Consider the following 27,261-nt stretch of genomic DNA (forward strand, 5'->3'; position numbering starts at 1 on the left):
GGATTATCACAAATACAACATGTAATACAACATTAGGAAAGGCTCCAGTTTAATTTTAATTTTAGACATTCAAGAATCATGCATTATGTGAATTTACCAAAACATATTGTAATAATTACTGTGTGAAAAGGAAGTCAGAGCCACTGATGTTAAGAGTCATCTTCTGATTTCTTTGGGAAGTTTGGAGCCAGCTGCCATGACAAGGAAAGTAGGCAGACTGCTGTGGAGTTTTGTTCCTAATGTCTCAGAGTAATATCAGATTAGGTTAATTGTTATAAATCATCCACTTTGAAATGGCTTTTGCATTTGCATCTAGGGTTGTTAGAGCTTCTCTTTGGGCCTGCCTCACTATATCTGGTTTCTTGAGTCAGTGCTGCTCAGATTTGTGAGACCTGACTTCTTGGAACAGTATGACTGTTTGATTTAGTCCAGATATCAAAGTCCCACAATAAACATCTCATTAATGAATTAAAATTACCATCTTTTAATGAAACCATTGAAGAATGAATAAATTAAATGCATTGTAGATACATTCATTTCTGCTGGTAGCAGGAATATTTACTAACTGGACTATAAATTCTGGACAGAAAAACAAGTTTTTGATAGCTGTATCATAGAATTTCAAATACTTATGAACTGCAGCTTGCTTTACATCAAAAAACAATTCCCTGATTTTTCTGGCAGCAGAAGGGCATTGCACAACTTACTCTGTAAGCAAACAAGATATGATGTAATTGTAGAAGAAGAAAATTTGTAGAGCAAGTACCCTCAGATAATATGGAGACAGTTTTTGACAAGTACTACAACACTTTGCTGCTTACTCTTATTTTACATCACAATAAAGTATATTGTGCTGAGAATGTGAATGTTTTAATAACCTCTGAAGTTTGTATGCTACAACTTAAAAATCCTACAACTTATTTAGAAAAGTAATTTCTTAAACATTTGCACTGAAGTCGTGATATGTTCTATATCCTGAATGCCACAAAGTATCAGAGTGCTCCTTTCAAGTTAATAATGCATACCAGAGTCAAGCTGATCTGACAGACTGACCCCAGAACTGCCTAATCTTCATGAGCTGCCATCAGATTGCAAAAGTGACACAGTGTCCCTCTCTGACCTGCTGGCTTTCTGTGAGGTCAGTCACTGGATACCAAGGTTGGAAAGTTTGCGTGTTTGCTTGGGCCACACAATCCAGTAACTGAAATGGATATGGCAATTCGTATGTCTGCCTTTGCTGACTTCATTAAAAAATGCTTTTCCTGGATTTTTAACTCAGGAAGATCCCATTTGATCTTCTATGAGTTATTTTCTCTGGGCTGAGGGGTAGTTCATATTGATTACATGATACAATACCTGATCAGTAGGCTGTGTTTATCTTTTTATGCAAACAAAACTTGCCATATAACTGATGGCATCAAAATACAGACAGCTGTATATGTGAGACAGCAAACATCTGTCTAGCAGTTTGCTGTGACCAAGGCATTAGAAACATAACAAAGCAGTTCAGCTAAGAACGTGACCTGTTATTTTTTTTTTCCCCATCCCATTAATGATTGAAAGTACCAGAAATATGAGAAGACTATGCTTATTATATGTGAACCATTTCACAGCTACTGAGGATGCCATAACCTATATTGTGAGGTAAATCCCTGATGATCTAAGTGACCATGAAGACATCCCATTAGGCAACTGCTGAATTTCCAGACATGCTGTGGAAATTCTAGGTAAAAATAATAATAGTAACTTTACAAATGGAATATGTGTGTTTTGAAAATCAATACATAATTTTGTAGCAGAAGGAAAAAACATACAATTCTATGGTTCTAAATACTTTGTTGTTCCAACCAATATGTTAACACATGTCTTAAATAACAGAATGGAGGATACATTTACAAAATTTCTGATGATACTGAGTTTCAAAATCTTACAAACCCTGTTGGAATACAAAACCACAAATCAAACTGGATATACATCAGAAGTGATTCAAAAACAACAGGGAATTCATTACAGATAGATGTAAAAAGATGTAGATGAGAATGAGTCATCATTTTAATTAATATATATGGAGGTTTACCTGTGTAACTAATAAAAATTGAGGCTCTTCTGTGAAAGACTGGAAAAACTATGCTATTGCAGAAAATATGTGTTGGTGAGTCCTGAAAAACAAGTCTGTGTTCAGCCTCGGTAGGATTATTAAGAAAGGTACAGAGAAGTCAAGAGAAAGCATCAAGAACAGCTAGAGGTTAATAAAATGTGACTTATGAGAAATCGTTTAGTTTTGTTTTGCTTGAGAGAGAAGTCTGAAAAAGAGCTTTCCCAGTGGACATACAATCTCTCATATTTAACAAATACTTTTCTCTATAACCACATATTGACTCAGCAGCTTGAGGATTATCTGGATCTCCTTGTTGGCAAGTGAGATTGGAGTGAGAACAGTATCATATCACCTTCTGGAAGAAACAAGTCAAAAGAAGTTAAGGGAGAGCTGACCTTGCATTACCCTCAGATCCAGCAACCTGTAACACCCCTCAGGTTTTAAATGATTTCAAAGAATGTTCACTTTATCTGTGTGGTTTTTTATGAGCTCATTTGTATTAGCTCTGACATTGACTATCTAGATTAGGGAAAGCTCTTAAGAAAAAGGTAACAAAATCTGTAACCTGATGGATAATAGGAAGGTGTTTTACCAGTGGGCTTTTTCCAGTGGCCTTTTTCCAGTGTGATAATATAGTTGCCTGACCTAGCAAAAGGAAGCTTTTCCTACCAGCAGGAAAATTCTAGTATAGTTACACCTCTATAATTAATTACGTAAAAATTTATTGCAAAGTCAGAATATGCCAATTAAAACTTAGACCTCTAAAATAACAATGGAGTGATTAGAGGATATTAGCTCTATAAAAGAGGGCTGGGGCAGATGTAAACAGAAGCTATTCTGTAGTTATGTGTCACAAATGAATTCTTACTCTACATCAAAACAGCAGATAGCTTATTTTAAGTGACTTTACCATTATTAATATACCACCACTTTGGTTCGCAAAAAGAAGTCACCATTTATTGCTTTCTTTCACAGTAAGCCATCTCACATTTAACATGTGGTAAGAGTTAACATCTGGATATTATAACAAAGTTGTAGGTGTGCTCTCAAGTTCATGTTATACCTTCAGTTTACAGGAAGACTGAAACCTTTTTAGGTCCTGGTGTAGACAAGTCAGAATGAAAGCTCCAGGATTGCAGAGTCCAAAATGTCCCAGGAGAGCACCGTGCAAGCCAGGCAGCTCCAAACCCAGAGGAAGAAAACAGATGAGTCACTTGGATACCTCTGTAAAAAGTGGTGGCCAATCAAAGACAGCACTCTTTGCTTCCAGTGTGCCAGTGGAATGAAGGGGCAGGAGCACCTGTGACAGCTGCTGTTTCACTTCTGTAGGCACTGTTAAACCATGGGTGCTTCTACATCATGAACCCATTATCTGTTATCTCTTTATGTGCACGTGTGCCCGTGGGCTCTCTTTTGTGCTGGGCAGTGCTTCAGAGCTGTTTCATTTAGCTACTTTTGCCCTGCCAATGAAAAGAAATAGAGCAATTTTCCTAGTTTGGTTCCTTCAAAGGCATGATTCCAATTAAGCAAAGAGCTGAATTCAGTGAAAATGTGTAAGTTAACTCTATTGAGAAAATCTGACATAGTATATTTTTTTTTCCCAAGCAGAAAAATCCTATATCAGATATATGAACCAAAAATGGAATAAAGCTCAATAAAATAGAAAAATTGGTTTAAAATTGCTAGGGTGCATCTGTGAAAACAGACACATGGATATTTGTAATAAATACTTATTTTTAATTTTGACATAGAACAGGGATCTCAGCATAATATGATAAAGAAGATACTTTCATTAGCATTTAAGAATTCCAGTCTTTTCAGTTTCTTAGTTGCTTAGCAGAGCGATGTTGTGCTTCAAAGCTCTCTTTCAGACTGGTCAAAATATGAAGAGTAACCAAGCTCTTGGTTACCTCTTCATCTCTCTTCTCACAGCAGAATTTGGTTTCTTTCCCTCCTACTTCCTCAGAAGACTCTACTTCTCACCAAAGGTTGTAGTTGTTATAAACGAGAGTTTATTTTAGCCAGATTAAAAAATAAAAATAATTTTATTAGCGGTCAAATTCTATCTAGCCAGCCACACAGAAAGGACAGAGCCGAGCCCGGGGTCGACCCTGGGTGTGCAACAAGGAGTCAGCCTCAGCAGAGGTTTTCCCCTATGCCCACACACCTCCATCCTGGCACAGGCGGTTTTTATAGGGAAAATTCTGCCTGAGGCCAAGGTTTTAGCAATCAGTCCTTTCTTCTATTCGGAGTCCATATGTTAATAAGGATTTCTTTTTGGTGATGAGGAGAAAATTTCAGTGTTGGGCGTTTACGGAAAGGCTTCATTCACATGGATCTGTCTGAGTATTTCCATGATATCCATCTTGGACGATCAGCACAGACGATCAGCACAGACGATCAGCAGACAATGGCCCATCTCCCGGCCAGCCACATCTGTTTACTTGTAAATCAGTTTGCAGTATACACTCAAGTCTCACCTACAAAAGGGGGGGAAAGGGGGGGAGGAACTAATACAACGGGCATGATTTAACAAGCATCCAATATTACATATTTCATACAAGGAATGGCGCGAATTATATTTACTATACATAACAATCCCCCACCTTTTATATTGATTAATTAATTTGCGCCCTAATTTCTACCTCTATTCATTCTTGAGACTGGCTTTTAGTCTACATTTGGGATATCTTGGTAATTTTTGTAGTTTTGTTCTTTTCCCTTTATTCGCCTTTCAAATTTTGCTAAAGCCTCAGCCGCCCTGCTGTGAGGACTTTCCCCCCATTATACACATACTAATTTTATTCGGATTGTAACACACTGGGTTAGCTTGGAAATAAGCAACAAAGATAGACTCCTGTCTTCCCCAACCCATACAGTACGGTTACATTCATTACAAACTGGAATTGAGATTTTCCCCTGTGCTCCTTCAATGCAGTTGATGAGCTGACTGTCCGTTTTCACGGTATGTTTTTGATTTTTCCTTTAATTTGTATACCCCTTGTTGAGTGTTTGTCTCAAGACACGGTTTATCAGGCTTACCCCTGCTGCAGTTCCATGAGGGGAGGGATAACTTCTCTGGGTATTTATCTCTAAGTTCCCCCTTGAGGCATGTGGCTAGGCTCAGGCTCACCAGGATTACTCCCACTGCTAGGATCCCTCTGCTGTTCCCAGCGCCCACTGGGGTGCTTCCAGCAGCGGGGCAAACCATCTTCTTGGCAGCAGGAATCTTCGTCTGTGGTTTCATGTTCAGGCTGAGCTGCATACCTGTTTAGAAATGCCTCCCTGGTGTAGTTCAGCAGAGCCTGCGCGTTGTTCAACCTATGACACTCAACAATAATAATTTTAATTTTCCAAGTAATTTTTCCCTTAATCCGTTCTAATATGGGAAAACATCAGATTATCGAATTTAATTTGAAACTATCTCAGCCTTGTGGCTATTACCAGAAAACGGATAGTCAGCTCTAACTCCTGCTCAAAGCACTCCCACATAACCCACTTAGTTGGAGCAGTCTAACAGTATTCATAGGGGAGCATACAAAAAGGATAATAGTTACACTCTGGCCCAGAAAGTTTGATTGGGATGTTTTCAGTCAGTTACTTTGCCGATGCAGGGTTATCTTCATATCTCCAGGGTGGGAGGTGATTTTCCACTCTGGTGCCTGATCCTGGAGTTCGACTTTCTTTATCCTTGATGCGTGTGTCCACCCCTTTTCTGCAGTTCGTATAGCAGTATCTGTGGTCAAAAGAACAATGAAGGGTCCCTCCCAATGAGGCGTTAATGGGGATTCCCTCCATGCTTTTACAAGCACTTTGTCCCCAGGTTGTATTTTATGTATCGAGAAGCCAAGAGGACTGTGCTGCATGATCACCCCCTGCTTTCGCAATTCTTCAAGATTCTTATTTAATGCTATTAGGTATGGTTGTATTTGTCTATCCTCTAATCTCGAATGCCCTACAGGCATACCGTGGGTATAAGGCATCCCATATAACATTTCAAAAGGTGAAAGTCCTGTTTCAGAGTAAGGCATAGTCCTTATATTTAATAAGGCCAACGGGAGGCATTTTGTCCATGACATTCTTGTTTCTAACATCAATTTGGCTAATTGGGCTTTTAGTGTTTGATTCATCCTCTCAACTTGTCCTGAGCTCTGGGGGTGCCACGGGGTGTGGTATTCCCACCGAATGCCTAAAGCATCTGCCAATTTGCTTAATAATTTTTGATGTGAAATGTGTTCCCTGGTCTGAATCAATGTAGTTTACTAACCCATATCGTGGTATAATTTCTTCCAATAAGATTCTTGACACTGTTTGGGCTGTAGCCCGAGAGCTTGGGAAAGCCTCTACCCAGTGGGTTAGTTTGTCCACTATGACTAATAGGAATTTGTATCTCCCGACCTTAGGTAGATCAGTGAAATCTACCTGGACCCTTTCAAAGGGCCGGTAAGCTGCTGGGCGACTCCCCATTGTTAACTTTTGGGAGTTTGCTCGATTTATTTTTCTGCAAATTATACACCCCTGTACCTCTTGTTTAGCCAATTCATAAATACCTCTGCAGCCAAAGAATCTTAGGAATTGTTCTGCCAGAGCTCGGGCTCCCCAGTGTGTTTGTTGATGTAATCTTTTTAAAATTTTCCTGGTGTATTCCTTTGATAACAATTCCCTCCCGTCTGATAGCTTCCACTTACCTTCTTCTAACCGTCCCCCCATCTCTTGATAAGCCTTTATCTCTTTTCCAGAGGGGTGGTGGGGGAATTCTTGAGCTTTTCCTTTCCCATGTTCTGGGGTACTCAGTTTTAACAAAGCAGCACTCTTTGCCTCTTTGTCGGCTAAATTGTTTCCTCGAGTCCTGAATTGCATCCCAGTTTGATGTCCCTTTACATGGACCACAACAATAGCTTCTGGTCCCCTGATGGTCTTAGGATTTGTCTAATTATTTCTTCATGAATTAGCCCTTTTCCCCGTGTGTTTAGCAGACCCCTTTCTTCCCATATTTTTCCAAAGGTGTGTACTACCCCAAATGCGTATTTGGAGTCAGTGAAAATTGTTCCCTTTTTCCCTTCAAGTCCCAGCAGAGCCCTGTATACTGCATACAGCTCACAGGCCTGAGCCGACCACCCTGCACTCAGGGGCCCGGATTCTACCACCCTTCCAGTCTTCCCGTCTATGACTGCATATCCTGACTTTCTTTTACCTTCCACAATTTTTGCAGAACCGTCCACAAACCATTTTTCCCCTTCTTCGAGTTCTTCTTCTTCCAAATCTGGTCATATTTTGGTCTGTAATTCTACTATCTCAGCACAGTTATGGAGGGGGTCCCCTGGGACTGCCCCAAACAGGAATTGGGCAGGATTTTGTGCCGGGGTAGTCTTTAGCTCTGTTGCAGTCATGCTGGCATGGTAGCGTGGAGGAAGGTTTTAGAAAGGCATTGGGAATGGTAAACTGAGGAAAAGGATACATTCATGTATGCCCTATTATATTAGAAAGGCCTTGGGAATGGTAAACTGAGGGAAAAGATACATTTATGTATGCTTCACTGTTTCGGGAAAGTCCCGCTTCAGCATTCCTCTGTAGACCCCCTTCTCCCCACCCCTGAGCAGTTCCCATTGGACCTGGCCCCTGGGGTGGTTCTGATGTGCCTTAGTTGAACACTGTCTCTATTGTTTAAGACCTTATCTCTTAATTTTGCTGTATAAAACTGTATCTGGGCAATAGCCTGGGGCCTTTGGTCACTGCAATGCTTCAGGCAATACAATCTATCTGGACAAGCATACCATTGGTCTCTCTTGGTCTCTTTATCTCGAATCCTAGCGGTGACTGAGGCAGCGCCGCAGCTCGGACCGTGCTAACCCAGACGCTGCCTGGTAAGCCCAGGGCAGCGGGACCGCGGCAAACCCCGGCCCCGGAGGGGACAGCTAGCCGGAGGGTCCCGGGGGGCCGGGGAGGGGCGGGGGACAGCGGCGAGAAACCCCCGAGAGCAAAGTGGCGGTCGAAAGAGAAGCAACAAGTGGCGCCCAACGTGGGGCTTTGCACTGGTCTGAGCAAGCCTGCCGGAGCCGTCGTGGACAGTGCACGGGCTAGGAGCTTTTTCAGACACTTTGCAGTGTCACCGCGAGCTGCAGAGCGGAGAGCGGTGTGAATAAATCGCTACGCAGGCTGTTGGCTCCGCGGGGAGAAGCTCTGGGATCACGCTGGTGGTGTGAGGCACTTGCCTCTCCACACAGCCCAGCGGGACTGTTGCCATGGAGACAGACGCCGATTTCTGTCTGGAGAGGTCGCCACGGGTCGGACGGCACCTCTCTACACCCGGGAGACCGTCCGGGGTTCGGGAACTGTTACTGCAGTGGTGTCTAAAGGACGGCGGTGGGTGAGTCTCGTACTGGGGGGCAGGGGCCCGGCCAGGAGACATCGGCTCCTGTGTGCCCGTGGGGGGACACGCCAGCGCGCAGGCGTGACGGGAGTCTCCGTCGTAGCTTTAGAACTTTGGGTTTGCTGCAGTAATTGGTTGAGATTTGCTGTGAAGCCAGCCATGGGTGTTAGGCTGACTACACAGCAGAAAGAGATTTATAAACAAGTTCGGGAGCCCCTGCTGAGTGCAGGTGTCAAATTTCCTAAGAGCCTTGTAAAAGAGTTTGTCAGATGGTTATCAGTAAGTGTTCCAGAGGTAACAGAGCAAGTAGTGAGAGAAAGACGATTTTGGACGCGTGTTGGTGCAGTGCTGAGTGAAAGGACAAAGGCAGGAGATCCCTCAGTGAAAGAAGGTTTTATGAGAATGTTTTTGGTCATTTACGATGTTGTGAAAGAGAGTGCAGACACTCAGGGCGCCCAGGGAGCAGAAAAGCGCCCTGTCGCGTCCCCGGTGCCCCCCCGCACCCCCTGCGGTGAGAAAACTAACCGTGCAGATGTAGATTTAGTTTCTAACCCTTCTCCGCCTCCTGCTTTTGCTCCCACAGCTGGAAATCCATGCTTTGCACCCCCCATTCCCCCCCCCGTGCAGCCCCCACAAGATGGAGGTGGCCACACGGTTTTCCCTTCTCTATCCCCGCATTCCCTGCTCCCTGTGCCAGCCCAGAACACGCCCCCAGCCCTCGCATTCCCCCCTCTGCCCGTCCCCGACCCCAACCCCTCCTCCCTTGCGGTGATCCAGCCCACATTCCAGCCCCTGGTCCAGCCCTCAGCTCCTCCTCTCGCAGTTCCATCACCACCCCCTGTCCCTGTCCCTGCCCCGCTCCACGCAGCCCCGCCGGCTGCGGCCACTCCCACACAAGCCGGCCTTCTTCCCCCTCCCTCTCCCGGTCTCCCTGGCAATGGCAGCGCCCAGGCTGTCAGCCGGGAAGTGCTCAGAGAGACCGAGCCTGCGTTCTTAGCCCCTGTGATTTATAATGCCAGGGGACAGAACGCAAAATGGGTTTTAGTATGATAGTATTAGGGAACTTTGCTTTTAGTATGATAGTATTAGGGAACTTTGCAAAACGAAGCGAGAGTTTGGGGAAAGAAGTGAATTTTTTAAGAGCATTTTGAAAGCTACTATATGCTCCAAGACAGTTGTCCCCGCTGATTTGAAGCGTCTTTTCAGTTGCTTGCTCCCTCAGTCTGAGTTTAGATTGTGGGAAAGAACGTGGAAAAGACTTGCAGCAGATCTCCTCCCAGAGATTCTGCAAAGTCCAAGCCTTTCCACAGATATAGAGGATGAGGAAATCACTTTAGAACATCTAGTGGGTGAAGGTGATTGGAGTCAAGCTGAAAAGCAAGCAGCAGGCATTCCCAGAGCAGTGTTAGACCTGTCCAGGGATGCAGCAGAACGTGCATTTTTTAATATGCCTTCTAAAGACCCTATTGTCTCATATACCACTTTAAAGCAGTCTGTTTCAGAACCATTCATGGATTTTGTGGATCGAGTGCGAGCCTCTGTGGAAAAGAGGGTGCAAAATCCAGAGCTCCAAGACCAACTTACATTAGAACTGGTCACCACAAATGCAAATGAAGTCTGTCAGCGAATCATCCTATCCCTTCCATCATCGCCTCCCCCCACACTCGATCAGCTCATCGAGGAGTGCACCAGGAAAGCTATGCTGATGACAGAGGACTCAGTGATAAAACCACGGGAAAGGGTGGTTGCTTCAGCAGCAGCAACCCCCAGGACTCCTGGGTTCGAAGGGCCTCCTCAACAAGGGGGGAAGGCGGGAGGGGGGGGAATCATTTTCCTTCATACTGGCAGAGCAAATTGTATCTTTTTCAGAGTTAGTTCACTTTGTTGTATGATTTTATCTCTCTTTCAGACTAGCAGAATGTCAATTTCCACATTCCTGCTCATTGTTTGGTTCCAGGGAATGGTCATCTACCCTTCCACGGTGGATGCATGGATTGTTCCACAGCCCAAGAAAAATGTGTGGGTCACGCTAGCCCAAGCCTTGCAACAGGATCATATGTGTTTATCCACTGCCTCAGCAGAAAATCCGATGTCCACATGTTTAATAGGGGTTCCAAGTAAGGGGGATGAGTTTCCAATTGATCTGGTCCGTTTGCAAAAGCAGGTGAACGAAAATAAAATACCTAAAGGTGCAGGACAAGTTGAAGCACAAGTGCAAAATCCCCTCATTTTATGGCAAGGGTGGGTTTCACATTTGCCCACTGCTGAGGGGGAGCCCCAGGAATTAGAACTCCTAGGCTCTGCAAAAGCTGAATTTTGCATTCAATTTGATTTTTCCCCAACCAAAGAAGTAAAATTATATGAACATGTCAAACAGTACAAGGTAGAATTCAGAGCAGGTCAATGGTGCACAGCTGTCTACAAGCTGAAATTTGCATCCACCACTGATTTCCGTCCACGCAAGCTGGACAAGGGAATGTTTCTTATCTGTGGGGACAGAGCGTACCCAGGAATCCCCTCTCGTCTTATTGGAGGTCCATGTACTTTTGGGCATCTGACCCTTGCTTTCCCCAACATGACCCAAATTCCAATTGGGCAAGCAAAAAGTGGGAAAAAAAATTACTAAGCGGAGTGCAAGCCAATTTGATGAACATTGTGATGCAGAAATTTATCATTGGGCAAAATCCAAAAGAGTTGCTGTCTCTGTGTTTTTACCATGGGTTGCAGCAGCCAAAGCATTGAGTGAATTAGGCAATCTAGACTGCTGGGTGACCAAGCAGGCAAATTTAACATCAGCAGCCCTGAGTGACCTCCTAGAAGACGAGGAAATAACCAGAAAGGCTACCCTCCAAAATAGGGCAGCTATTGATTTCCTGCTGTTGGCACATGGTCATGGATGTAAAGAATTTGATGGGTTGTGTTGTTTTGATCTGTCATCTAAAGGACAGAGTGTCCACTCGTCCATTCAGGAAATGAGAAGCCTCATTGGGAATGTGAAGCAAGAAAATGAGGATTGGTTTAAAAATCTGTTCAAAGACTGGGACCTTTCTGTGTGGGCAGTGTCTCTTTTAAAAGACATCTTTTACTTTCTAGTTGCATTGTTTTTAGTTCTGTTAGCATTTGGGATTCTGAAGCGGATCGTCTCCAAGGTCATCACTTCGAAGCCAAAGGCTTCTGCGCCGATTTTCATCGCTGCCGCCGCCACGGAAAGCGATTGGTGGGAAGACGACAAGCAGAAAGACACTGCAGTTTAAGAGCCACAGTTTACCTTCTCCCAAGGCATCGTTCATCTTAGTAATTGAAAAGCGGGGAATTGTTGCAGTCATGCTGGCATGGTAGCGTGGAGGAAGGTTTTAGAAAGGCCTTGGGAATGGTAAACTGAGGAAAAGGATACATTCATGTATGCCCTATTATATTAGAAAGGCCTTGGGAATGGTAAACTGAGGGAAAAGATACATTTATGTATGCTTCACTGTTTCGGGAAAGTCCCGCTTCAGCATTCCTCTGTAGACCCCCTTCTCCCCACCCCTGAGCAGTTCCCATTGGACCTGGCCCCTGGGGTGGTTCTGATGTGCCTTAGTTGAACACTGTCTCTATTGTTTAAGACCTTATCTCTTAATTTTGCTGTATAAAACTGTATCTGGGCAATAGCCTGGGGCCTTTGGTCACTGCAATGCTTCAGGCAATACAATCTATCTGGATAAGCATACCATTGGTCTCTCTTGGTCTCTTTATCTCGAATCCTAGCGGCGACTGAGGCAGCGCCGCAGCTCGGACCATGCTAACCCAGACGCTGCCTGGTAAGCCCAGGGCAGTGGGACCGCGGAAAACCCCGGCCCCGAGAGGGGACAGCTAGCCGGAGGGTCCCGGGGGGCCGGGGAGGGACGGGGGACAGTGGCGAGAAACCCCCGAGAGCAAAGTGGCGGTCGAAAGAGAAGCAACATAGCTCCAGGTCCTGGGAGTGGATTAGGATGGCTTCATATTTCAGAAGCCTGGCGTCTGTCAGCCACTTGTCAGCTTTTTGCTGCAAGATGCTTCTTACATTATGGGGGGAGTAGATGGTTAATGAAGCCCCGAACGTTACCTTTTTTGCTTCTTCCACTAATATTGCTACTGCCACAATTGCTTGTAAGCAGGTGGGCCAGCCCCTACTGACAGGGTCCAGGAACTTGGACAGATAACCGACTGGTTTCTTGGCCCCTGCCCAGTCCTGGGTCAGAACCCCGTGGGCAGTGTGGTTACTAACATCCACAAAGAGCTGAAAGGGCCTTTTTATGTCAGGGAGACTTAGTACTGGAGCTGCTATGAGGGTCTCTTTTAATCCTTGGTAACTCTCTTCGTCTTTTTCAGTCCACTTAAGTCTGTCTGTGGTAAGTTTGTCATATAAAAACCTTACCTTTTCACTGTATCCTTCGATCCGTTGTCTGCAAAAGCCCAAAAGTCCCAGCAATTGCCTGATTTCTCTTTTTGTCTTAGGGGAGAGTAATGCAATTATTCCTGCCACCCGGTCTGGATCTAGTTTCTTTTTTCCTTTTGTCAGCCAGTGCCCCAAATATTTTACTTCAGGTTCAGTGAATTGTAATTTAGACTTTGAAACCTTTAACCCTTGTCCTCCCAGGAAGTTTAATAAAGTTATGCTTCCAGCCCTGACTTCTTCCTCCTTAGAGCTGGCTACCAATAAGTCATCTACATATTGCAATATTTTGGTCCCAGGGCCTGGCACAAATTCGCTGAGCACCTTTTCAAGGGCCTGACCGAAAAGATTTGGTGAGTCTACAAACCCTTGAGGGAGGGAAGTCCATCTTAGTTGTTGTTTTCTGTGGGTGTCTGGATCCTCCCATTGGAAGGCAAAATAATCACGACTTTCCTCAGCTAAAGGACAAGTCCAGAAGGCATCTTTTAGGTCGATCACACTATACCATTTATCATCCGGGGACACATTGTTCAGCAAAGTATATGGATTAGAGACCGTGGGAAATAGGGTTTTTGTTCTTTGATTTACTGCTCTTAAGTCTTGTACTAGCCGATAATTACCATCTGATTTTTGAACTGCCAAGATAGGTGTATTATGTCTTGACATGCAAGGCTCTAAGGTGCCTCTTTTTATTAAATCTTCGATTATTGGTTTTAATCCTTTTCTTCCCTCTAGAGGGATGGGATATTGCTTTACCCTTATGGTCTTCTGGTCTCTCAATTTCAATGTGGATTGGTTCCATGTCTAATTTTCCAGCTTCCCCGGGAGTGTGCCAGACCCTGGGATCAATTTTATTTTCATCTTCGGTAGTTAGGTTGTATAAACTTACCGTGAGTTGTGAGTCTTTTGCAATTATACTTATTCCTAATGTTGCCATAAAATCCCTTCCCAGTAAATTGTATTCTGTTTCTTCCACTAATAAAATATCTCCAACACAGATTTTATTATCTGATTCTATTTCTACATTTTTTAGGATAGGGACCTGAAAAGGTTCTCCTTTTGCCCCGATCACAGTCATAAAATCTTTACCTTTGATGCACCCAGGAGGTAGTTGTTTGACTGTGGTTTTTTCTGCTCCAGAGTCAACTAAAAAGGTTAGTTCTTGTTTTTGGGGTCCAACCTTTAATTTTATCAAGGGCTCTCTAGATGTCCTTGACCCCAGATTGTAGAGCCCCTGACATCTCTATTCCTCTTGAAAGACTATTTCATCCTTTATTCGTTTCTTACAATCCCTCTTGAGGTGTCCTTTCTTTTTACAGTAAAAACATTCAGGAGCACTTATCCGTTTCTTTGTCTTTTGTGTGTGCACCGGCTTTCCCTGGTGCCCCGGGGCTGGAGATGACGTCCCAGCCGTTTGTGCTTGTGCTTCCCTTACTGCTGCCACCAACACCCTGGCTTGTGTCCTTTGTTTTTCCTCATCCCTCCTCATATATACCTTTTGTGCTTCACTCAATAGTTGTTGTAAACTTCTTTCTTGCCAATTATCTATTTTTTCTAACTTCCTCCGAATGTCTTCCCATGATTTAGCCACAAATTGTGTTTTTAAAAGGACCGCCCCCACGGGGGATTCAGGGTCCGTACCAGAATACATTTGAAGGCTTTTCCTGAGCCTCTCCAGCCACTCAGTAGGAGTTTCATCCTTCCCCTGGCATTCCCCCAATGCCTTGCTAATGTTTTGTCCCTTGGGGACTGCTCCCCGAATACGTTGTATTACCATGTTCCTTAATCCGATCATTTTTGCTCGGTCTGCCTCCGCCTGAGCGTTCCATGATGGTCTTTGTTCTGGCCACTTTTCCGCCCCGCTCCCGCCCTGGGGGTTTCTGAATTCCCAATCCTTTATGGCAGCCTGCCTTATCATATCTCGTTCTTCAGCATTAAACAAAGATCTTAATATAGCCGAGATATCATCATATGAATATATACTATTTCCCAAAAATTCATCTAACCTCTCTGCCACACCCAAAGGGTCATCCATTAATTTCCCCATTTCCTTTTTGAAAGCCCTTACATCCCCAGTGTTGATGGGAACATTTACAAACCCGATGATTCCGGCAGCTGTGGGGACTTCCCTTAAAGGGTATAGATTAGTTCTGTCCCTTTCATTATCGCTATCTCCTGTGTTTTCTCTCCTCGTTTTCTGCCGGGTTCTACTGGCAGGAGGAGATGTGTTTTCCCCGGTGTGGTATGTGTGTGTGTGTGTGTGTCCCCGTGCTGTGTGGAAGGGGGGGCTGGGGGCTGAGAAGGTCCCGGGGCGCCTGCATCAGGGACTTGTACATTAGGTGGTGGTGCAGGCTGGGCCGGGGGCGCTGATGGGGGAGCTGCCGGGACCCGTGCTCGAGCTGGGGGAACCTGGTATGGGGGGGGGGCAGGTTTTCTAGGGGTTCCCAGGTTTTTTCTGAGCTTACCCTTTTGCCAGAGGTCTTAATAGGGAACAGCCGTGCACTGGCATACTCCCATAGCCTGGCATAGTCCAATTCCTCATCGTCCCACTCCTCCTCCTCATACAAGTGGTCCGAGAGTGCTTGGCAGAGCTTATTTTCGCAGGTACCAAAAACGGGCCAGTATTGGTATTTTCCAATTTCCATATTTCCCCATACTTCTACATAATAGTGTGCCATTTTTTCTTTGGACCTTTTCCGTCTCACAGAGCAGTCCTCCCAGTGTTCTAACATCCACCCCAGGGGACTTTCTCTCGGAATCTCAGGGAATTCCTGTTTCCTCTCTCCTTGGTTTTGAGTGCTTACCTTTTCTTGCTGTCAGGTGTTTACCCTTTCCTAGTTTAGGGTTTTTTCCTTTTGGTCCCCCCTGCACCTTACTGTTTTTTTGTCCCATATTAAAGTTTCCTTACCGTATTCCAAGTCAGTGTCTGCCAGCCATTCCAAGAAGTCGGCAACCCGCGTGCTAAAATGTGTATTTTGGTCCTGTCCTGGACCGAGTCTTACCAAATGTTTAAACCGGTCTGTTCCTGACTGAACCTTGCCAACCTAGTTACCGCACAGTGAACCGATCCGTGGGTTTTTAGTTGGAAGAACAGTGAGCTCTCTTACCTTTTTTTTTTTCTCGGGCTCCCCGAGCCCGGGGCCAGTGAGGTTTACCAGTTTCTCAAATCCACGAGAACGTACCTTCCCTCCCCGACCCGTCCGTGGGTGGATCCCCGTAACTCCCCGAGTTTCAGGTCGTATGCGTGTTGTGAGTATACTGGAATCCTTTCGCTTACCCCGTGACCGACCACCTCCCTCGCGGGCTAGTGGAACTACGGTTTTATTGGGGTCTGCACTCACGCCGTGACTATGTCACGTCTCACACACACACCCACTACCGCCCCACTCAACCACGCGATACTTATGGCTCCTTTTCCCGCGTGGATTCTTCGTGCACGTTGATTTTACGAGTGAAAGTTTGCTGCTGCAGCTTCGGAGATTTAGCTCCGAGTTCCGAGAGCTCTGGGCCCGTTTATATCCTTTCCTTAACGTGGCTTTTCGGCTGTTTTCGGAATCTGGTTGGTCCCGTGGAGTTTCTCAGTCCTGTCCGGCCGCTGAAATCAGCGGGGCGCCGCCCGGATCAAGGATAGGGGAACCCCCTGGATACCACCAAACCAGATCACGTAAGGGGTCACCAAGATTGTTATAAACGAGAGTTTATTTTAGCCAGATTAAAAAATAAAAATAATTTTATTAGCGGTCAAATTCTATCTAGCCAGCCACACAGAAAGGACAGAGCCGAGCCCGGGGTCGACCCTGGGTGTGCAACAAGGAGTCAGCCTCAGCAGAGGTTTTCCCCTATGCCCACACACCTCCATCCTGGCACAGGCGGTTTTTATAGGGAAAATTCTGCCTGAGGCCAAGGTTTTAGCAATCAGTCCTTTCTTCTATTCGGAGTCCATATGTTAATAAGGATTTCTTTTTGGTGATGAGGAGAAAATTTCAGTGTTGGGCGTTTACGGAAAGGCTTCATTCACATGGATCTGTCTGAGTATTTCCATGATATCCATCTTGGACGATCAGCACAGACGATCAGCAGACAATGGCCCATCTCCCGGCCGAGCCACATCTGTTTACTTGTAAATCAGTTTCCAGTATACACTCAAGTCTCACCTACAAAAGGGGGGGGGAAGGGGGGGAGGAACTAATACAACGGGCATGATTTAACAAGCATCCAATATTACATATTTCATACAAGGAATGGCGCGAATTATATTTACTATACATAACATAGTCAATGTCTTTTACAGCAGAAACAATGAAAAGTGAGACTATTTTTATTATGTGGGGTTTTTTTTGTTTAGTCTTTATCACTAGATTATGCAGATCTAGACAAATCCCTTGTGCTTCACAGCTTTAATCTGTAAGAAAATACAAGTAGAAAAGCACACACTCTATTATTTTCTGGTGGATATTGAGTTGCAGCATACTGAGTGTTTTTGTCTTGAGACAAAATGACAGCTAAGACAAATGATACAAAACCAAAAAGCTCTATTAGGCCTCATAATTAATGTACAAAGATGTGGACAGATGTTTGAATCAATCAAATGAAAGGGCTTCATTTTCCATTTAAAGGTAGTTGCAAAAACTCATCTCTAGAAAGCTGCTGACAGAATAGTGTTAATGGCTGTTGGTGAACCAGAAGAAGAAAGTGTGCAATCCAGGCAGGGAGCCTTGTAAGAGCAAAATCCTGAACAGATGGTAAAAATTCAGTCCTGGAGCTTGAAGGGAGATGGATGATCCCCCTTTTTTTTTTTTTTTTTTCTTTTTTTTTGGAGAACTGAGGGAGAATCTTAGGGAGCAAACCCAAACCAGGAGCTCTGACATGATGCTGCAAAATTAGAATGAGCATGAAATATTTACTTTTTGCTCCAGGTGCCTGTGCAGTTTTGTTACCAGTTGGCATTTCAGACACAATAGGACCAAGCTGGAAATGTGAGCCATAGAGCAGTCAAACTTTGGTGAGGCTGAGAAAGAAAATAAGAGCCAGATGAGGGCTTATGTCTCATGCTATGCCAAAAGTGAAAGGACTGTGCGAGCCCTGAGGCAATCTACTTCCTAGAGCTAAAAATGGGTATGTAAAGTTTTTTTGGTAGAGAAAAGGAAAGAAGAGAACTGAAAAACATGTCCATGAAGTTGCAAAAATGAGCAAATGATGCTGTTCAGATAGCTGGAGACAAACCTATACAATTTTGATTTGACAGTGTTATCAAATAGAACTGCTGGCTTCACTTGTTTTTAGCTTCTTGTGCTATTCAGCCATATTGTCCCAGTCTGAAGATCTCCTGTGTTCTATGGAAAAATTGACAAAACCACACATGACTTAATGATTGTAATTAAAGGACTATTCTCTTCTTTCTAACAGGTTATGTTGTCTTTTATCCCAGAGTATCGTTTTTCCAGAGGGAGCACATTGCAATGGCAGCCTTTTGCCCTCGCTTTGTGCTGATGCACGTAAATACTATAGTGCAGAGCAGTAGAATATCAGGCACTGGAAATGTGGAATATTATGCTGTATAGAGTACTAGAGTATGTTCCACATCTTGTGAGAATAGAAACAAGTGCTATTAACTATAGTCTTTGGAGAGAATCCTTTACTTACTGTAAGTAGTGGGAAAGCCTTTCTTAGGACTGCTGGTAGGGGAAAAGTAAGCAGCTGAAGAACAGTGTTTTAAACACTTTCAAAAATTGTTAGAGTGAGCCTTTGGAAGAGAGTTCTAAAGAGTAGTGAATCATAGCCTGTGGATAGTCTCAATCCTATCAGAAGAAAGACAACATAAGACCAGATCCCAATTTTTCCTTGGTGGAATCATTGAATAAGATTACATTATATAAACCAGCACATTTCAGTAATTCTCTAAAGTATTTTGAAGTGAAAAATTAACCACCAGTGTCCTCTCCTCCATCCTATAAAGTAAAGGAGCTGGAGACATATACAGCTGATTTTTCAGATTTTCTCAGTTGCTTTCCCCAGTTATCTTCCACGGTATCTTGGAACAATATTCTTTTCTATTTTGTATATGCTTGTAGTGAGCACAGTAGTGCTCCTTGCAAACATGAACAATTTTAGGTTTGTTTTTACAGCCTATCCCCTTCCTTCCTAAAGCTCTGATGATTAGCAAGCTGAGTTACAACATATTCACAACTTAAAGATAAAAAGATGCTGATGAGATACTTAAAATGTCAAAACACGGACATATACAAAGCAGGAAACTGCAGCCTAGAGATGAACATTATTGCTACAAAACTGTTGGATAGTGTGGTACAATACAGTATACTTTCAATGATTTATGAACAGTCATTTAACTTACCTTCTCAATGAATTAGCCTCTTGATAGCTTTGATTAACCTGGCCTCCTTCAGTCATATAATGCTGGTTTTGCTTGTAGATAAGCAGCTTTTTGTTCGTTGTATTTGGACTGTTTCCCACAAGTGGTATAAATGTGTCCTTAATGCTTCTTACAAGTTTGTTAATAAGATTAGAAGGATGACTGAATATTTGTTGATTACTATCCAGTATACTGCTAATCCATTAGCAGTGAGGTAAGGGAAGTGCACAGCATGGATTTGAACAAAAATCTCAAACAGTAGCACTTGTTAACTTTCAGCAGCTTATGTGTTTTATTGTGCTCATTGCTAATTAAAATTCTTACACGGAAAGCTTGCTTCACCCTAGGCTTGACCTGCCTCATATGATGCACTGAGGTGGCAGGTTCCTTGAATTAGGGTAATTTGGGCATGTGACAAGTATTCTCTGATCACCTTCCTTGTTGTGAGGCTCTAATAACCAGCTAGCACGCAAGAAGTGTATTAGCGTCCTTACTGTGTTAGTTCTCCTGTGTGAAAACACATTGGGATTCAATAGGAAGGAAATAAGGTTGGGACTATTTCTAGCCTTCACATCTGGCATTGAAATTTATTCCTCTGCACTTGTTTTCCTTTTCTTCTTTAACTTCACTCCTTTCTTCTCCCTCTCCTTTTTTCTGTGGATCTTCCCTGACATCCTTCTCTTTAAAACAGAGAGATTTTTAACAAAATGTATTTAACTATATTTTAATGGGAATATTGGAATGTTCAGATTACTTTTTTGAGCTGCAACAGCTCAAATTCTTTCAAAACTGGGACCTCAAAAATTAGCTTGAGATCTGGATCAACTGGTATCACCTGCCACAACACAAAAACATAACAATGGTAATAGGTTTGTTAGTAGTAAAACTCTTTTTTTTCCCCCTCCAAATTATATGAATATAATAGGGAAAACAGCTAAGTGCTGCTCCTCTTCAAGCCTGTGAATATCTTGGTATCCAGAGAGAAATTGCAGCGATCTGGAGACACTTTCAGAAACTTAGGTACATAGCTACTCCTGTTGTTCAAAGCACACAGAGGTCTCAGAAGCTTTACTCATATTCCCTTTGGTTCTCTACTCAAAATTACCTCAGGGCACTTCCATCTGACAGTTTAAAGGTAGGAATGTGGAGCACACCTGGCTCCCTGCTGCCAGTAGCAATAGTGCCTTACTGGGAAATTCTAGAAGCTCATGCACTGAAGGCAAGAGGGTATGTCAGCTCACACACAATCCTGAAATAGGCCTAAACAACCCCTGTGCAGAGCTATATATTGGGAAATGAGAGTGAGATCACATGCCTGGGAGAAGTAAACCTTTTCCAGTATGGCATGAAAAGAAGTAAGAGTGACTAGGAGATTCCTTCCTCCAGCTGTAGGACAAAACCTGTATTTCATGAAAGCCACAGTGTGGAAGATGAGTGAGTATAGCAATATCTCCCAACAGTCAGGGTGGCAATAGCCAATTCACAAGTATATATCTGCCCCAGACCTGAGGCAGATTGTTAACAGCAGGAATCACCTGGGCCAGCACTCAGGGCCAGTTACACACAGTTCTGCTCTGCTGATGTCAGTGGGCGTTTCTCTGGGATCTTCCCTGGAGCCTGGGCTTTGCTGCTTCTTTGCCTTCCCTGACTTGGACATGCACAGCCTCATCTTCCACAGTATACTAATGTTCACCTGTGCCTGGCACAGAACCACCCTTAAACTGTTATACTCCTGCTGACCACAAGAACATAAGAATAACCTCTGTGAACCTTCAGCAAAGATTCAATAAAAATTTCAGAGTGAAGGGAATTGAATTACTGAGCATCTGCTCTACATAATGTGAAAAATAAATTACTATTGCTGCTAGATTAGAAATCAGCAATCACTCTTCACTATTAGCTTAATGTCAAGCAGGAAGCTTCTTGTTTATGTCAAGTTGATGCAAGAGCAATTTGTTTTTTCATTAAACCTTGTTAAACTGTTTCCACTTTTAAGTCTCATTTGGCTCCTAAAAAAAATAAAATTCATTAAAATTCCAATCTACTCTTTGGACAGGAAGACCAGATTTTTTTTCTTTAAAATATAAAGTGGTCTTCACACACTGTCCACTGGAAGAGCACATTTGCTACCCAAAAATGCTAAAATAAAGATGGAAGGATAAATTGAATGTAAATCATCGTATTTCCTGCCTTAAAGACAACACAGAATATTTTCTCTAAAGACTTATTAGCAAAAGTTTTGTGACAAATGAAAACATCTAATTCTTTGAACTCTGCTATGAACAATTTTATTTAACAAAGACTATAAGAAAATACTACTTGAATAATTAGCTTTATATATTTCTATTTTAGTTTTGGAGATTCAATATAATACACATAACAAAAACAGGTACTGAATCACCTGTTTTTTAATAAACAGCATACACTGGAACTTTTCTGAATGTATAGGAGCTAGTTTAGATAGTGTTCAGATCCAGTGCCCCAAATAAATTATAGGTCAGTCCATTATATTTATTAGTAACCACTGGGTGTCACTGTGTCTCTACAAATACAGCTAAAGCAGGCTTGATACGATATTAAGAAAGTAAATCAGTTGTGTATAATGCCTACCATTATTCTGGCTTTTTATGGAACTCTCAGGTTGCTTATTCTCCTGTGTATATAAAACTCTTAACCTCAAAGTAATGAACAGGTAATGATAAGAAAACTAGCAGCAAACTAGGAGATTACTGTAGGAAAAAGATACTCTCTCTATTCTTTCTACAATCTGCTACTGTGACTGCTGGCATCAGCATGGGCAGAATTCATTTTATATTTCTTTCTCTACAACACATTGACTACAAATAAACCTATTCTATCTTTTGCCCAAGCTCTGCAACTATTGTGTTATGAAAGCCTCATACCTTACTGCGTTTAGAAGCTGTTCTCCTTTAAAAGATTCATAGTGTCTATAAATATTAACCTCAGTATGGAATTCATCCTGTAAACAATTTGTTCTCCAGAAGGAAGTTCTTTCTTTAGTGAATATAAAAAAAAAAAAGATTGATTATGGCACACAACAGCTCAAAACTCTGGTTTTCCAACCCTCTGTTTCACCAACAGCTTTCAGTCTGACAGAGAAATCAAAGCCCAGAATGACTTCCAGGCTTTGGACAGACCACTGTACACATTGCTGCTCTGAATGCTTCTCCAACTATTTAAGTTTCACAAGACAGAGTGTCATTGTCAGTGAAGATTACTATTGTAAATGCAGATGAACCCGGTGGGAAGAAATTATGATGTCTGACTCCAGTTCAGAAGGTGGAATGATTTCTTTATTATAACTATACTATAATGCATTAATATATTATTTTAAGGAGATACTAAAACTACAAACCTACTTTTTCTAACTAGTGTACCTAACTAACAACTTGTGACCCTCTCGTGGGAGTCCAGACACAGGTGGATCTGATTTGCCATCAGGCTCAAACAATCCTCACCAGAACCCAATCAAGCATTCACTCCAGGTAAACAATTCTCCAAACACATTCCACATGGGAAAAACAAGGAGCAGAAATAGAAATTGTTTTCTCTTTCATTTCTCTCTGTGCTCCTCTATGAAAAAATTCTGAGAGAGAGAAGAATGTGCCTATCACAGGTTACCATGCACTGCTTGCAGGGACAGCAAAGAGAACACAGCAGCAGCAGCATCCCAGCCTGGAGCTGAGCTGTGCTGAGCTCCTGCCAGCAGTGCCTGGCGGGTCATTGCAGGACTGACAGTAGGAAGAGCAGAGACAGAAAGAGGTGCTGCTGTCAAGGGAAGGAACCTAGATCCAACTCGTCAGGATACCTTATAGCCCTCACTTTCAAGTCCAAGCATATAAGTGGCTTCTCAAAGTCTTTTTCCATAAGATTCTGCCACAAGTAATTGTCATGACTGGCACATATGCAAAGCTCAGAAGAAATACGTGTTGATACTCTCTTGGCATTTCTGGACTTAACACCAGCATAAGTAGAAAGTATTGCGACTGGCAGATAACTGCATCTAAGATTCAACATTTCTTTGGTCTTGCTGCTATGGTTATCACAGAGCAAGGACAGAAAATGCTGGTGAAGTGCTTTTTTTTTTTTCTTTAGGGTCAAATTATTGTGATAGATATTTAGCTGTCTGAAGAATCCATGTGATATATACTTAGCTATCTGAAGAATTCAAGAGACAGGGTATCATGACACTATTCTGATTGATCAATCTCAGCAAGGGAGGCAGAAAGGTCAGTGTCCTGATGAAAACAGGAGAGAGAAGAACTGAATTAATGTGAATCATACATGTTTTATCTTCTAAATTCTGAATATACATTAGAAACAATCTCTGGTGAAGAGCTGAAGCAACTATGCAGTTAGCTCTGCCTCTGTGAGTCTGGTGATGCCTAAGCAACTGCAAGGACTGGGGCCTTGTGGTTGCAACCAGAATTACCTAAAAGTTAGGCTTTTGTACTCCTAAACATGGACTATTTCCCCTCTGATCTGGAATGGAAACTACAGGCACTGTCACTCCCTCACCAGATTTCTTCTGTCTTCTTCCTTTGCTTTTGTTTTTGTTTTTTGCTTTTAAAAAGCAATGAAGCTGACTTATCTCCTGCAGGGTCCCCAGCAGGTTTTCTGCCTGCGACCTGGCACAGCACTCTAAAATCCCCCCCCTGTATCCTGGCTTGCCAGCTCCCAGACTCAACTTGGGGAGCAAAAAAACTCCAGTGTCTACATATAGCACCCAGCCCTTTGCTGAGGAGGGTTGAGGTCTTGTCACACCCCATGGGAGCTGTAGCTCCCAGAGCTCTTGTGTTCTATGTTGCAGCCTGGGAGGTCAGCAAGAAGAGAATCTGCCAGCTGTATGGGCAGGGGACTTGAAATTTGGGGTCCTCTAACCATCAGCTGGCCTGAAGAGCAGACACACCTGTGCCTTGCATATTCTATAAGCACAGAGTAAATCTATGTAGGGACCAGCATCAGTCTGAGATTAGCCTAACCCCTGTCAAAAATTTAATTTGATCTCTCAAAACCCAAATCAGGTCTGTAACTGTGGAAGCAAGAACTGCTCTCATAGGCAGTCTTCCCAGATTGTAATGGCAATGACATCTTCTTTCCTGACACCAGGCAGAGCCAGGTGCTGTTTGATCCTTCCCTTTTCCCATTCAGGTTTTGCAGAGATGGAAATGATAGGAGCAGTCCTTTTGCTACCAGGATGGAGCCTGTGATACTTAGACCATTTCTGCTTGGTCTTCTTCTGTCAGAAGGGTTGAGCAATGGACCAAGCCCTCTGCAGAAGCTGTCATCAGCTGCTGTAGCCCAGACGCAGGTCTCTGAAGACAGCAAGCAATTAGAAGGATTTCTTCAGAATAATGTCAAGTGCTCTCTCCTGCAAACCACCTTTCTGTTCATAAACTGTAAACTTTGTGCCTTCGACTCCTTCCAACTCAACTCCTTTTAAGCTTTGCTGGAGCTGACAAGAATTCTAGACCTTCAAAACATGAACTCCTGAACCTCCCTCTCTCCATGAATTTTCAGAAAACTAGGCAAGTTTTGAAAGGAAATACAACAGTGATTTGGAAGAAGTTTGTTGAAACCAAACTATTTCCAAAGAATATGTTGGTTTTGACAGGTCAGGATTTTCCACTGTCATTACATTTTGTGCTCAAATTCCTGAACAGCTCCAATCAGGTCTTTGTTCTGGTTCAGTGACAGCAGTGACATCATCATCCAATCATGCTGGACTGCAAGACCAGTTTTGTTGAAGTTCCTTTCTCCAGCTTTGAGGTTCTACTTCGTGAAGGGTCTCACCACTTCTTTAAAATGCAGTTTGCATTTCAAATCTCCTTTTCTTGAAGGGAAAATCACAGGATGCTAAGAAAGAGGAAGACCAAAGGCATATGTTTGTAATGAGATAATCCATTCAAATGCAAACAACTCCAAGTGTTAATGACATTTTTGGAAAGGATGGTTAAAGTGACTACTTTAAGCCAAACAACAAGAAATCAGGGTGTTTATACATTGCCTTCCTCCATTCTGCAAATATAGAATCAACTTCTGTGGATGTATATCCCTTGGTTGAAGGCAAATAGGGGCTGTAAAGTAGGAAGAGGACCTAATAGGAATTTGCTGACATTTAACTCACATGCTGTGATTAACCTGACGTATGCTCAAATACCCTGTAGTTAGACACTTGCAACAGAATTAAGAGGGATCTTCACCAGAAACTCTCTTCAGATATTTAGAATTCCATTGTGCAGGTTTACCTCTGAGGTCTTGGTTAGCTATATTACAGATGCTTTTATCAGCTGTGTTTCTTTTCTATCCCACCACTGCATCTCTTAACGATGTGACACAGACCATATGCATTGCTTTACCCCTAGATCCTTTATTTCATAAACTATTGCTAGAGTGTCCTCTCATTTTATTTTTTTATGTAACCATTTTGAATTGTGGTACCAGACAGATATTATGGTTTTAACACTGCAGTCCTTAGTGCTAAGATTACCACCAAGAGCATGCATGCAGAGGTTCTCAGATTATGTTGGTTTGCACCAAGCTGTGTCAGAATTATATTGAAGTGCTCCCTGTTTTGAAAAGGTCTGTGGGTAATATTGTTGAATATCAGCAAGATATTAATGTGACTGATATTTCAAGTGACTGATAAAACCAGATTCCAAGATCATGATCCAAATTGGTCTCAGAATTGCTTAGTTCAAGACAATGCAAAATGTAATGGGACTTCCTTCTCAAGGCTATTTCTGATTTACCTCCTTGCTAAGGAAATAAGAAGCTAATTGAGGGGGAGAGACAAAGCATTCTGGAAGTATTGAACAGAAATTTGGTACCATTAAACTTCACCCAGTAATTGCTTAGATTTATCGTCACGGTGAGACCCAGTGCAAACTAGTCATAATGCAGATGCTGTCCCAAAATTTTCAGTCTGCTTTTAAGCAATATTAAACAGAGTGACAGCTGTAGAAGTCCACTATGTGCCAAGGAAACTTGCTAAAACATGCATAGTTTTAATCACTTGAGACAAAAAATAAACAATGAACGAACATCTAGACTTAGGACTTTGAGTGGATGAATTTGAAAATCTTTACATTTACTACTTAATAGTGAACTTCACTGAACTGTGGGCAGATGGGGTTACCTTAGACCATTTGTAAGGTACAGTAATGAAGCAGATGCTGGTGGATCAGGCACTTCCAAGCCCACCCCTCAATCATAACTGAAGAAAGCAGCTAAGAATGAGATTTCTCTTTCTCTGGTCTTTTGTACACAGACACAAGATTTTTTTCTGAGCTTTGTGGATCACTTGGTTCTGTCTACAAAACTCTGTGATGGAAGGATTTACAACAAACTTCTTTACAGGTCACTTAGGACCCTTTAAAGTACATAGCATGCGGGGAGCTTATTGCTTAAGTTTCATGTGACTTGTGCAAATAAAACTGAATAATAACAATGTCTCTTGAACTCAATAAACCTGGAGGACTTTTAGATAAAGTTAAAATGGCGCACAAGCCAGAAGTATTATTAAAACTGATCCATCTCAGGACTGTTTTAGCCTGAGAAGCTTGCAGCTGGTTTATGTCAAGGTTACTGTAGCTGCAACACCCCGATGAAACCAATTTCAGCCTCCCTTATTCATTTTTCTATTGTGTTATAGCTGTCATCAGTGTATAGACCCAGAGCTAACCTCAAGGATATCTTAAAAAAAAAAAATAAAGGCAAACTTGAGTTTATAGGTTTTGGTTAAACAGATAAAAACCCCTGTAAAATATCAGGGGCTATCTAAATCTTCAGCTCAGTGTAAATTCAGAGGATTGCTATAGAAACAAGTATCAATGTTTAATTTTGGAAGAAACTAGTGAATTAAAGCAGTGAGTTAAATAATTTAGAAGAGTATGAATGGCTGCTTAACTCTCAAGCCACAGGGTTGCTCTATTTCCAGCATAGTTTCCATTTTTTCACCTTCTATCTGTATGCATTTCAATAATTTA

General features: G+C 42.7%; 1 protein-coding gene across 3 annotated transcripts in view; it reads right to left on the bottom strand.

The window, feature by feature from the left end:
- Positions 1-5,758: 5,758 nt before the first annotated feature.
- The window catches only part of CDC42EP3 (CDC42 effector protein 3), a 125,520-nt gene continuing 104,017 nt past the window's right edge, over positions 5,759-27,261 (bottom strand). Inside the window, exon 2 of one of the 3 annotated variants that reach the window (XR_013339698.1) lies at positions 5,759-5,834. The gene's annotated coding sequence lies outside the window, so the exon portion shown is untranslated. Of the gene's footprint in view, positions 5,835-22,875; positions 25,130-27,261 lie in introns of those variants that run through there. The other 2 variants (XR_013339697.1, XR_013339699.1) reach the window with 2 other exon arrangements.

The sequence above is a fragment of the Lonchura striata genome, chromosome 3, assembly GCF_046129695.1.
Source record: "Lonchura striata isolate bLonStr1 chromosome 3, bLonStr1.mat, whole genome shotgun sequence".
Classification (NCBI taxonomy): Eukaryota; Metazoa; Chordata; class Aves; order Passeriformes; family Estrildidae; genus Lonchura; species Lonchura striata.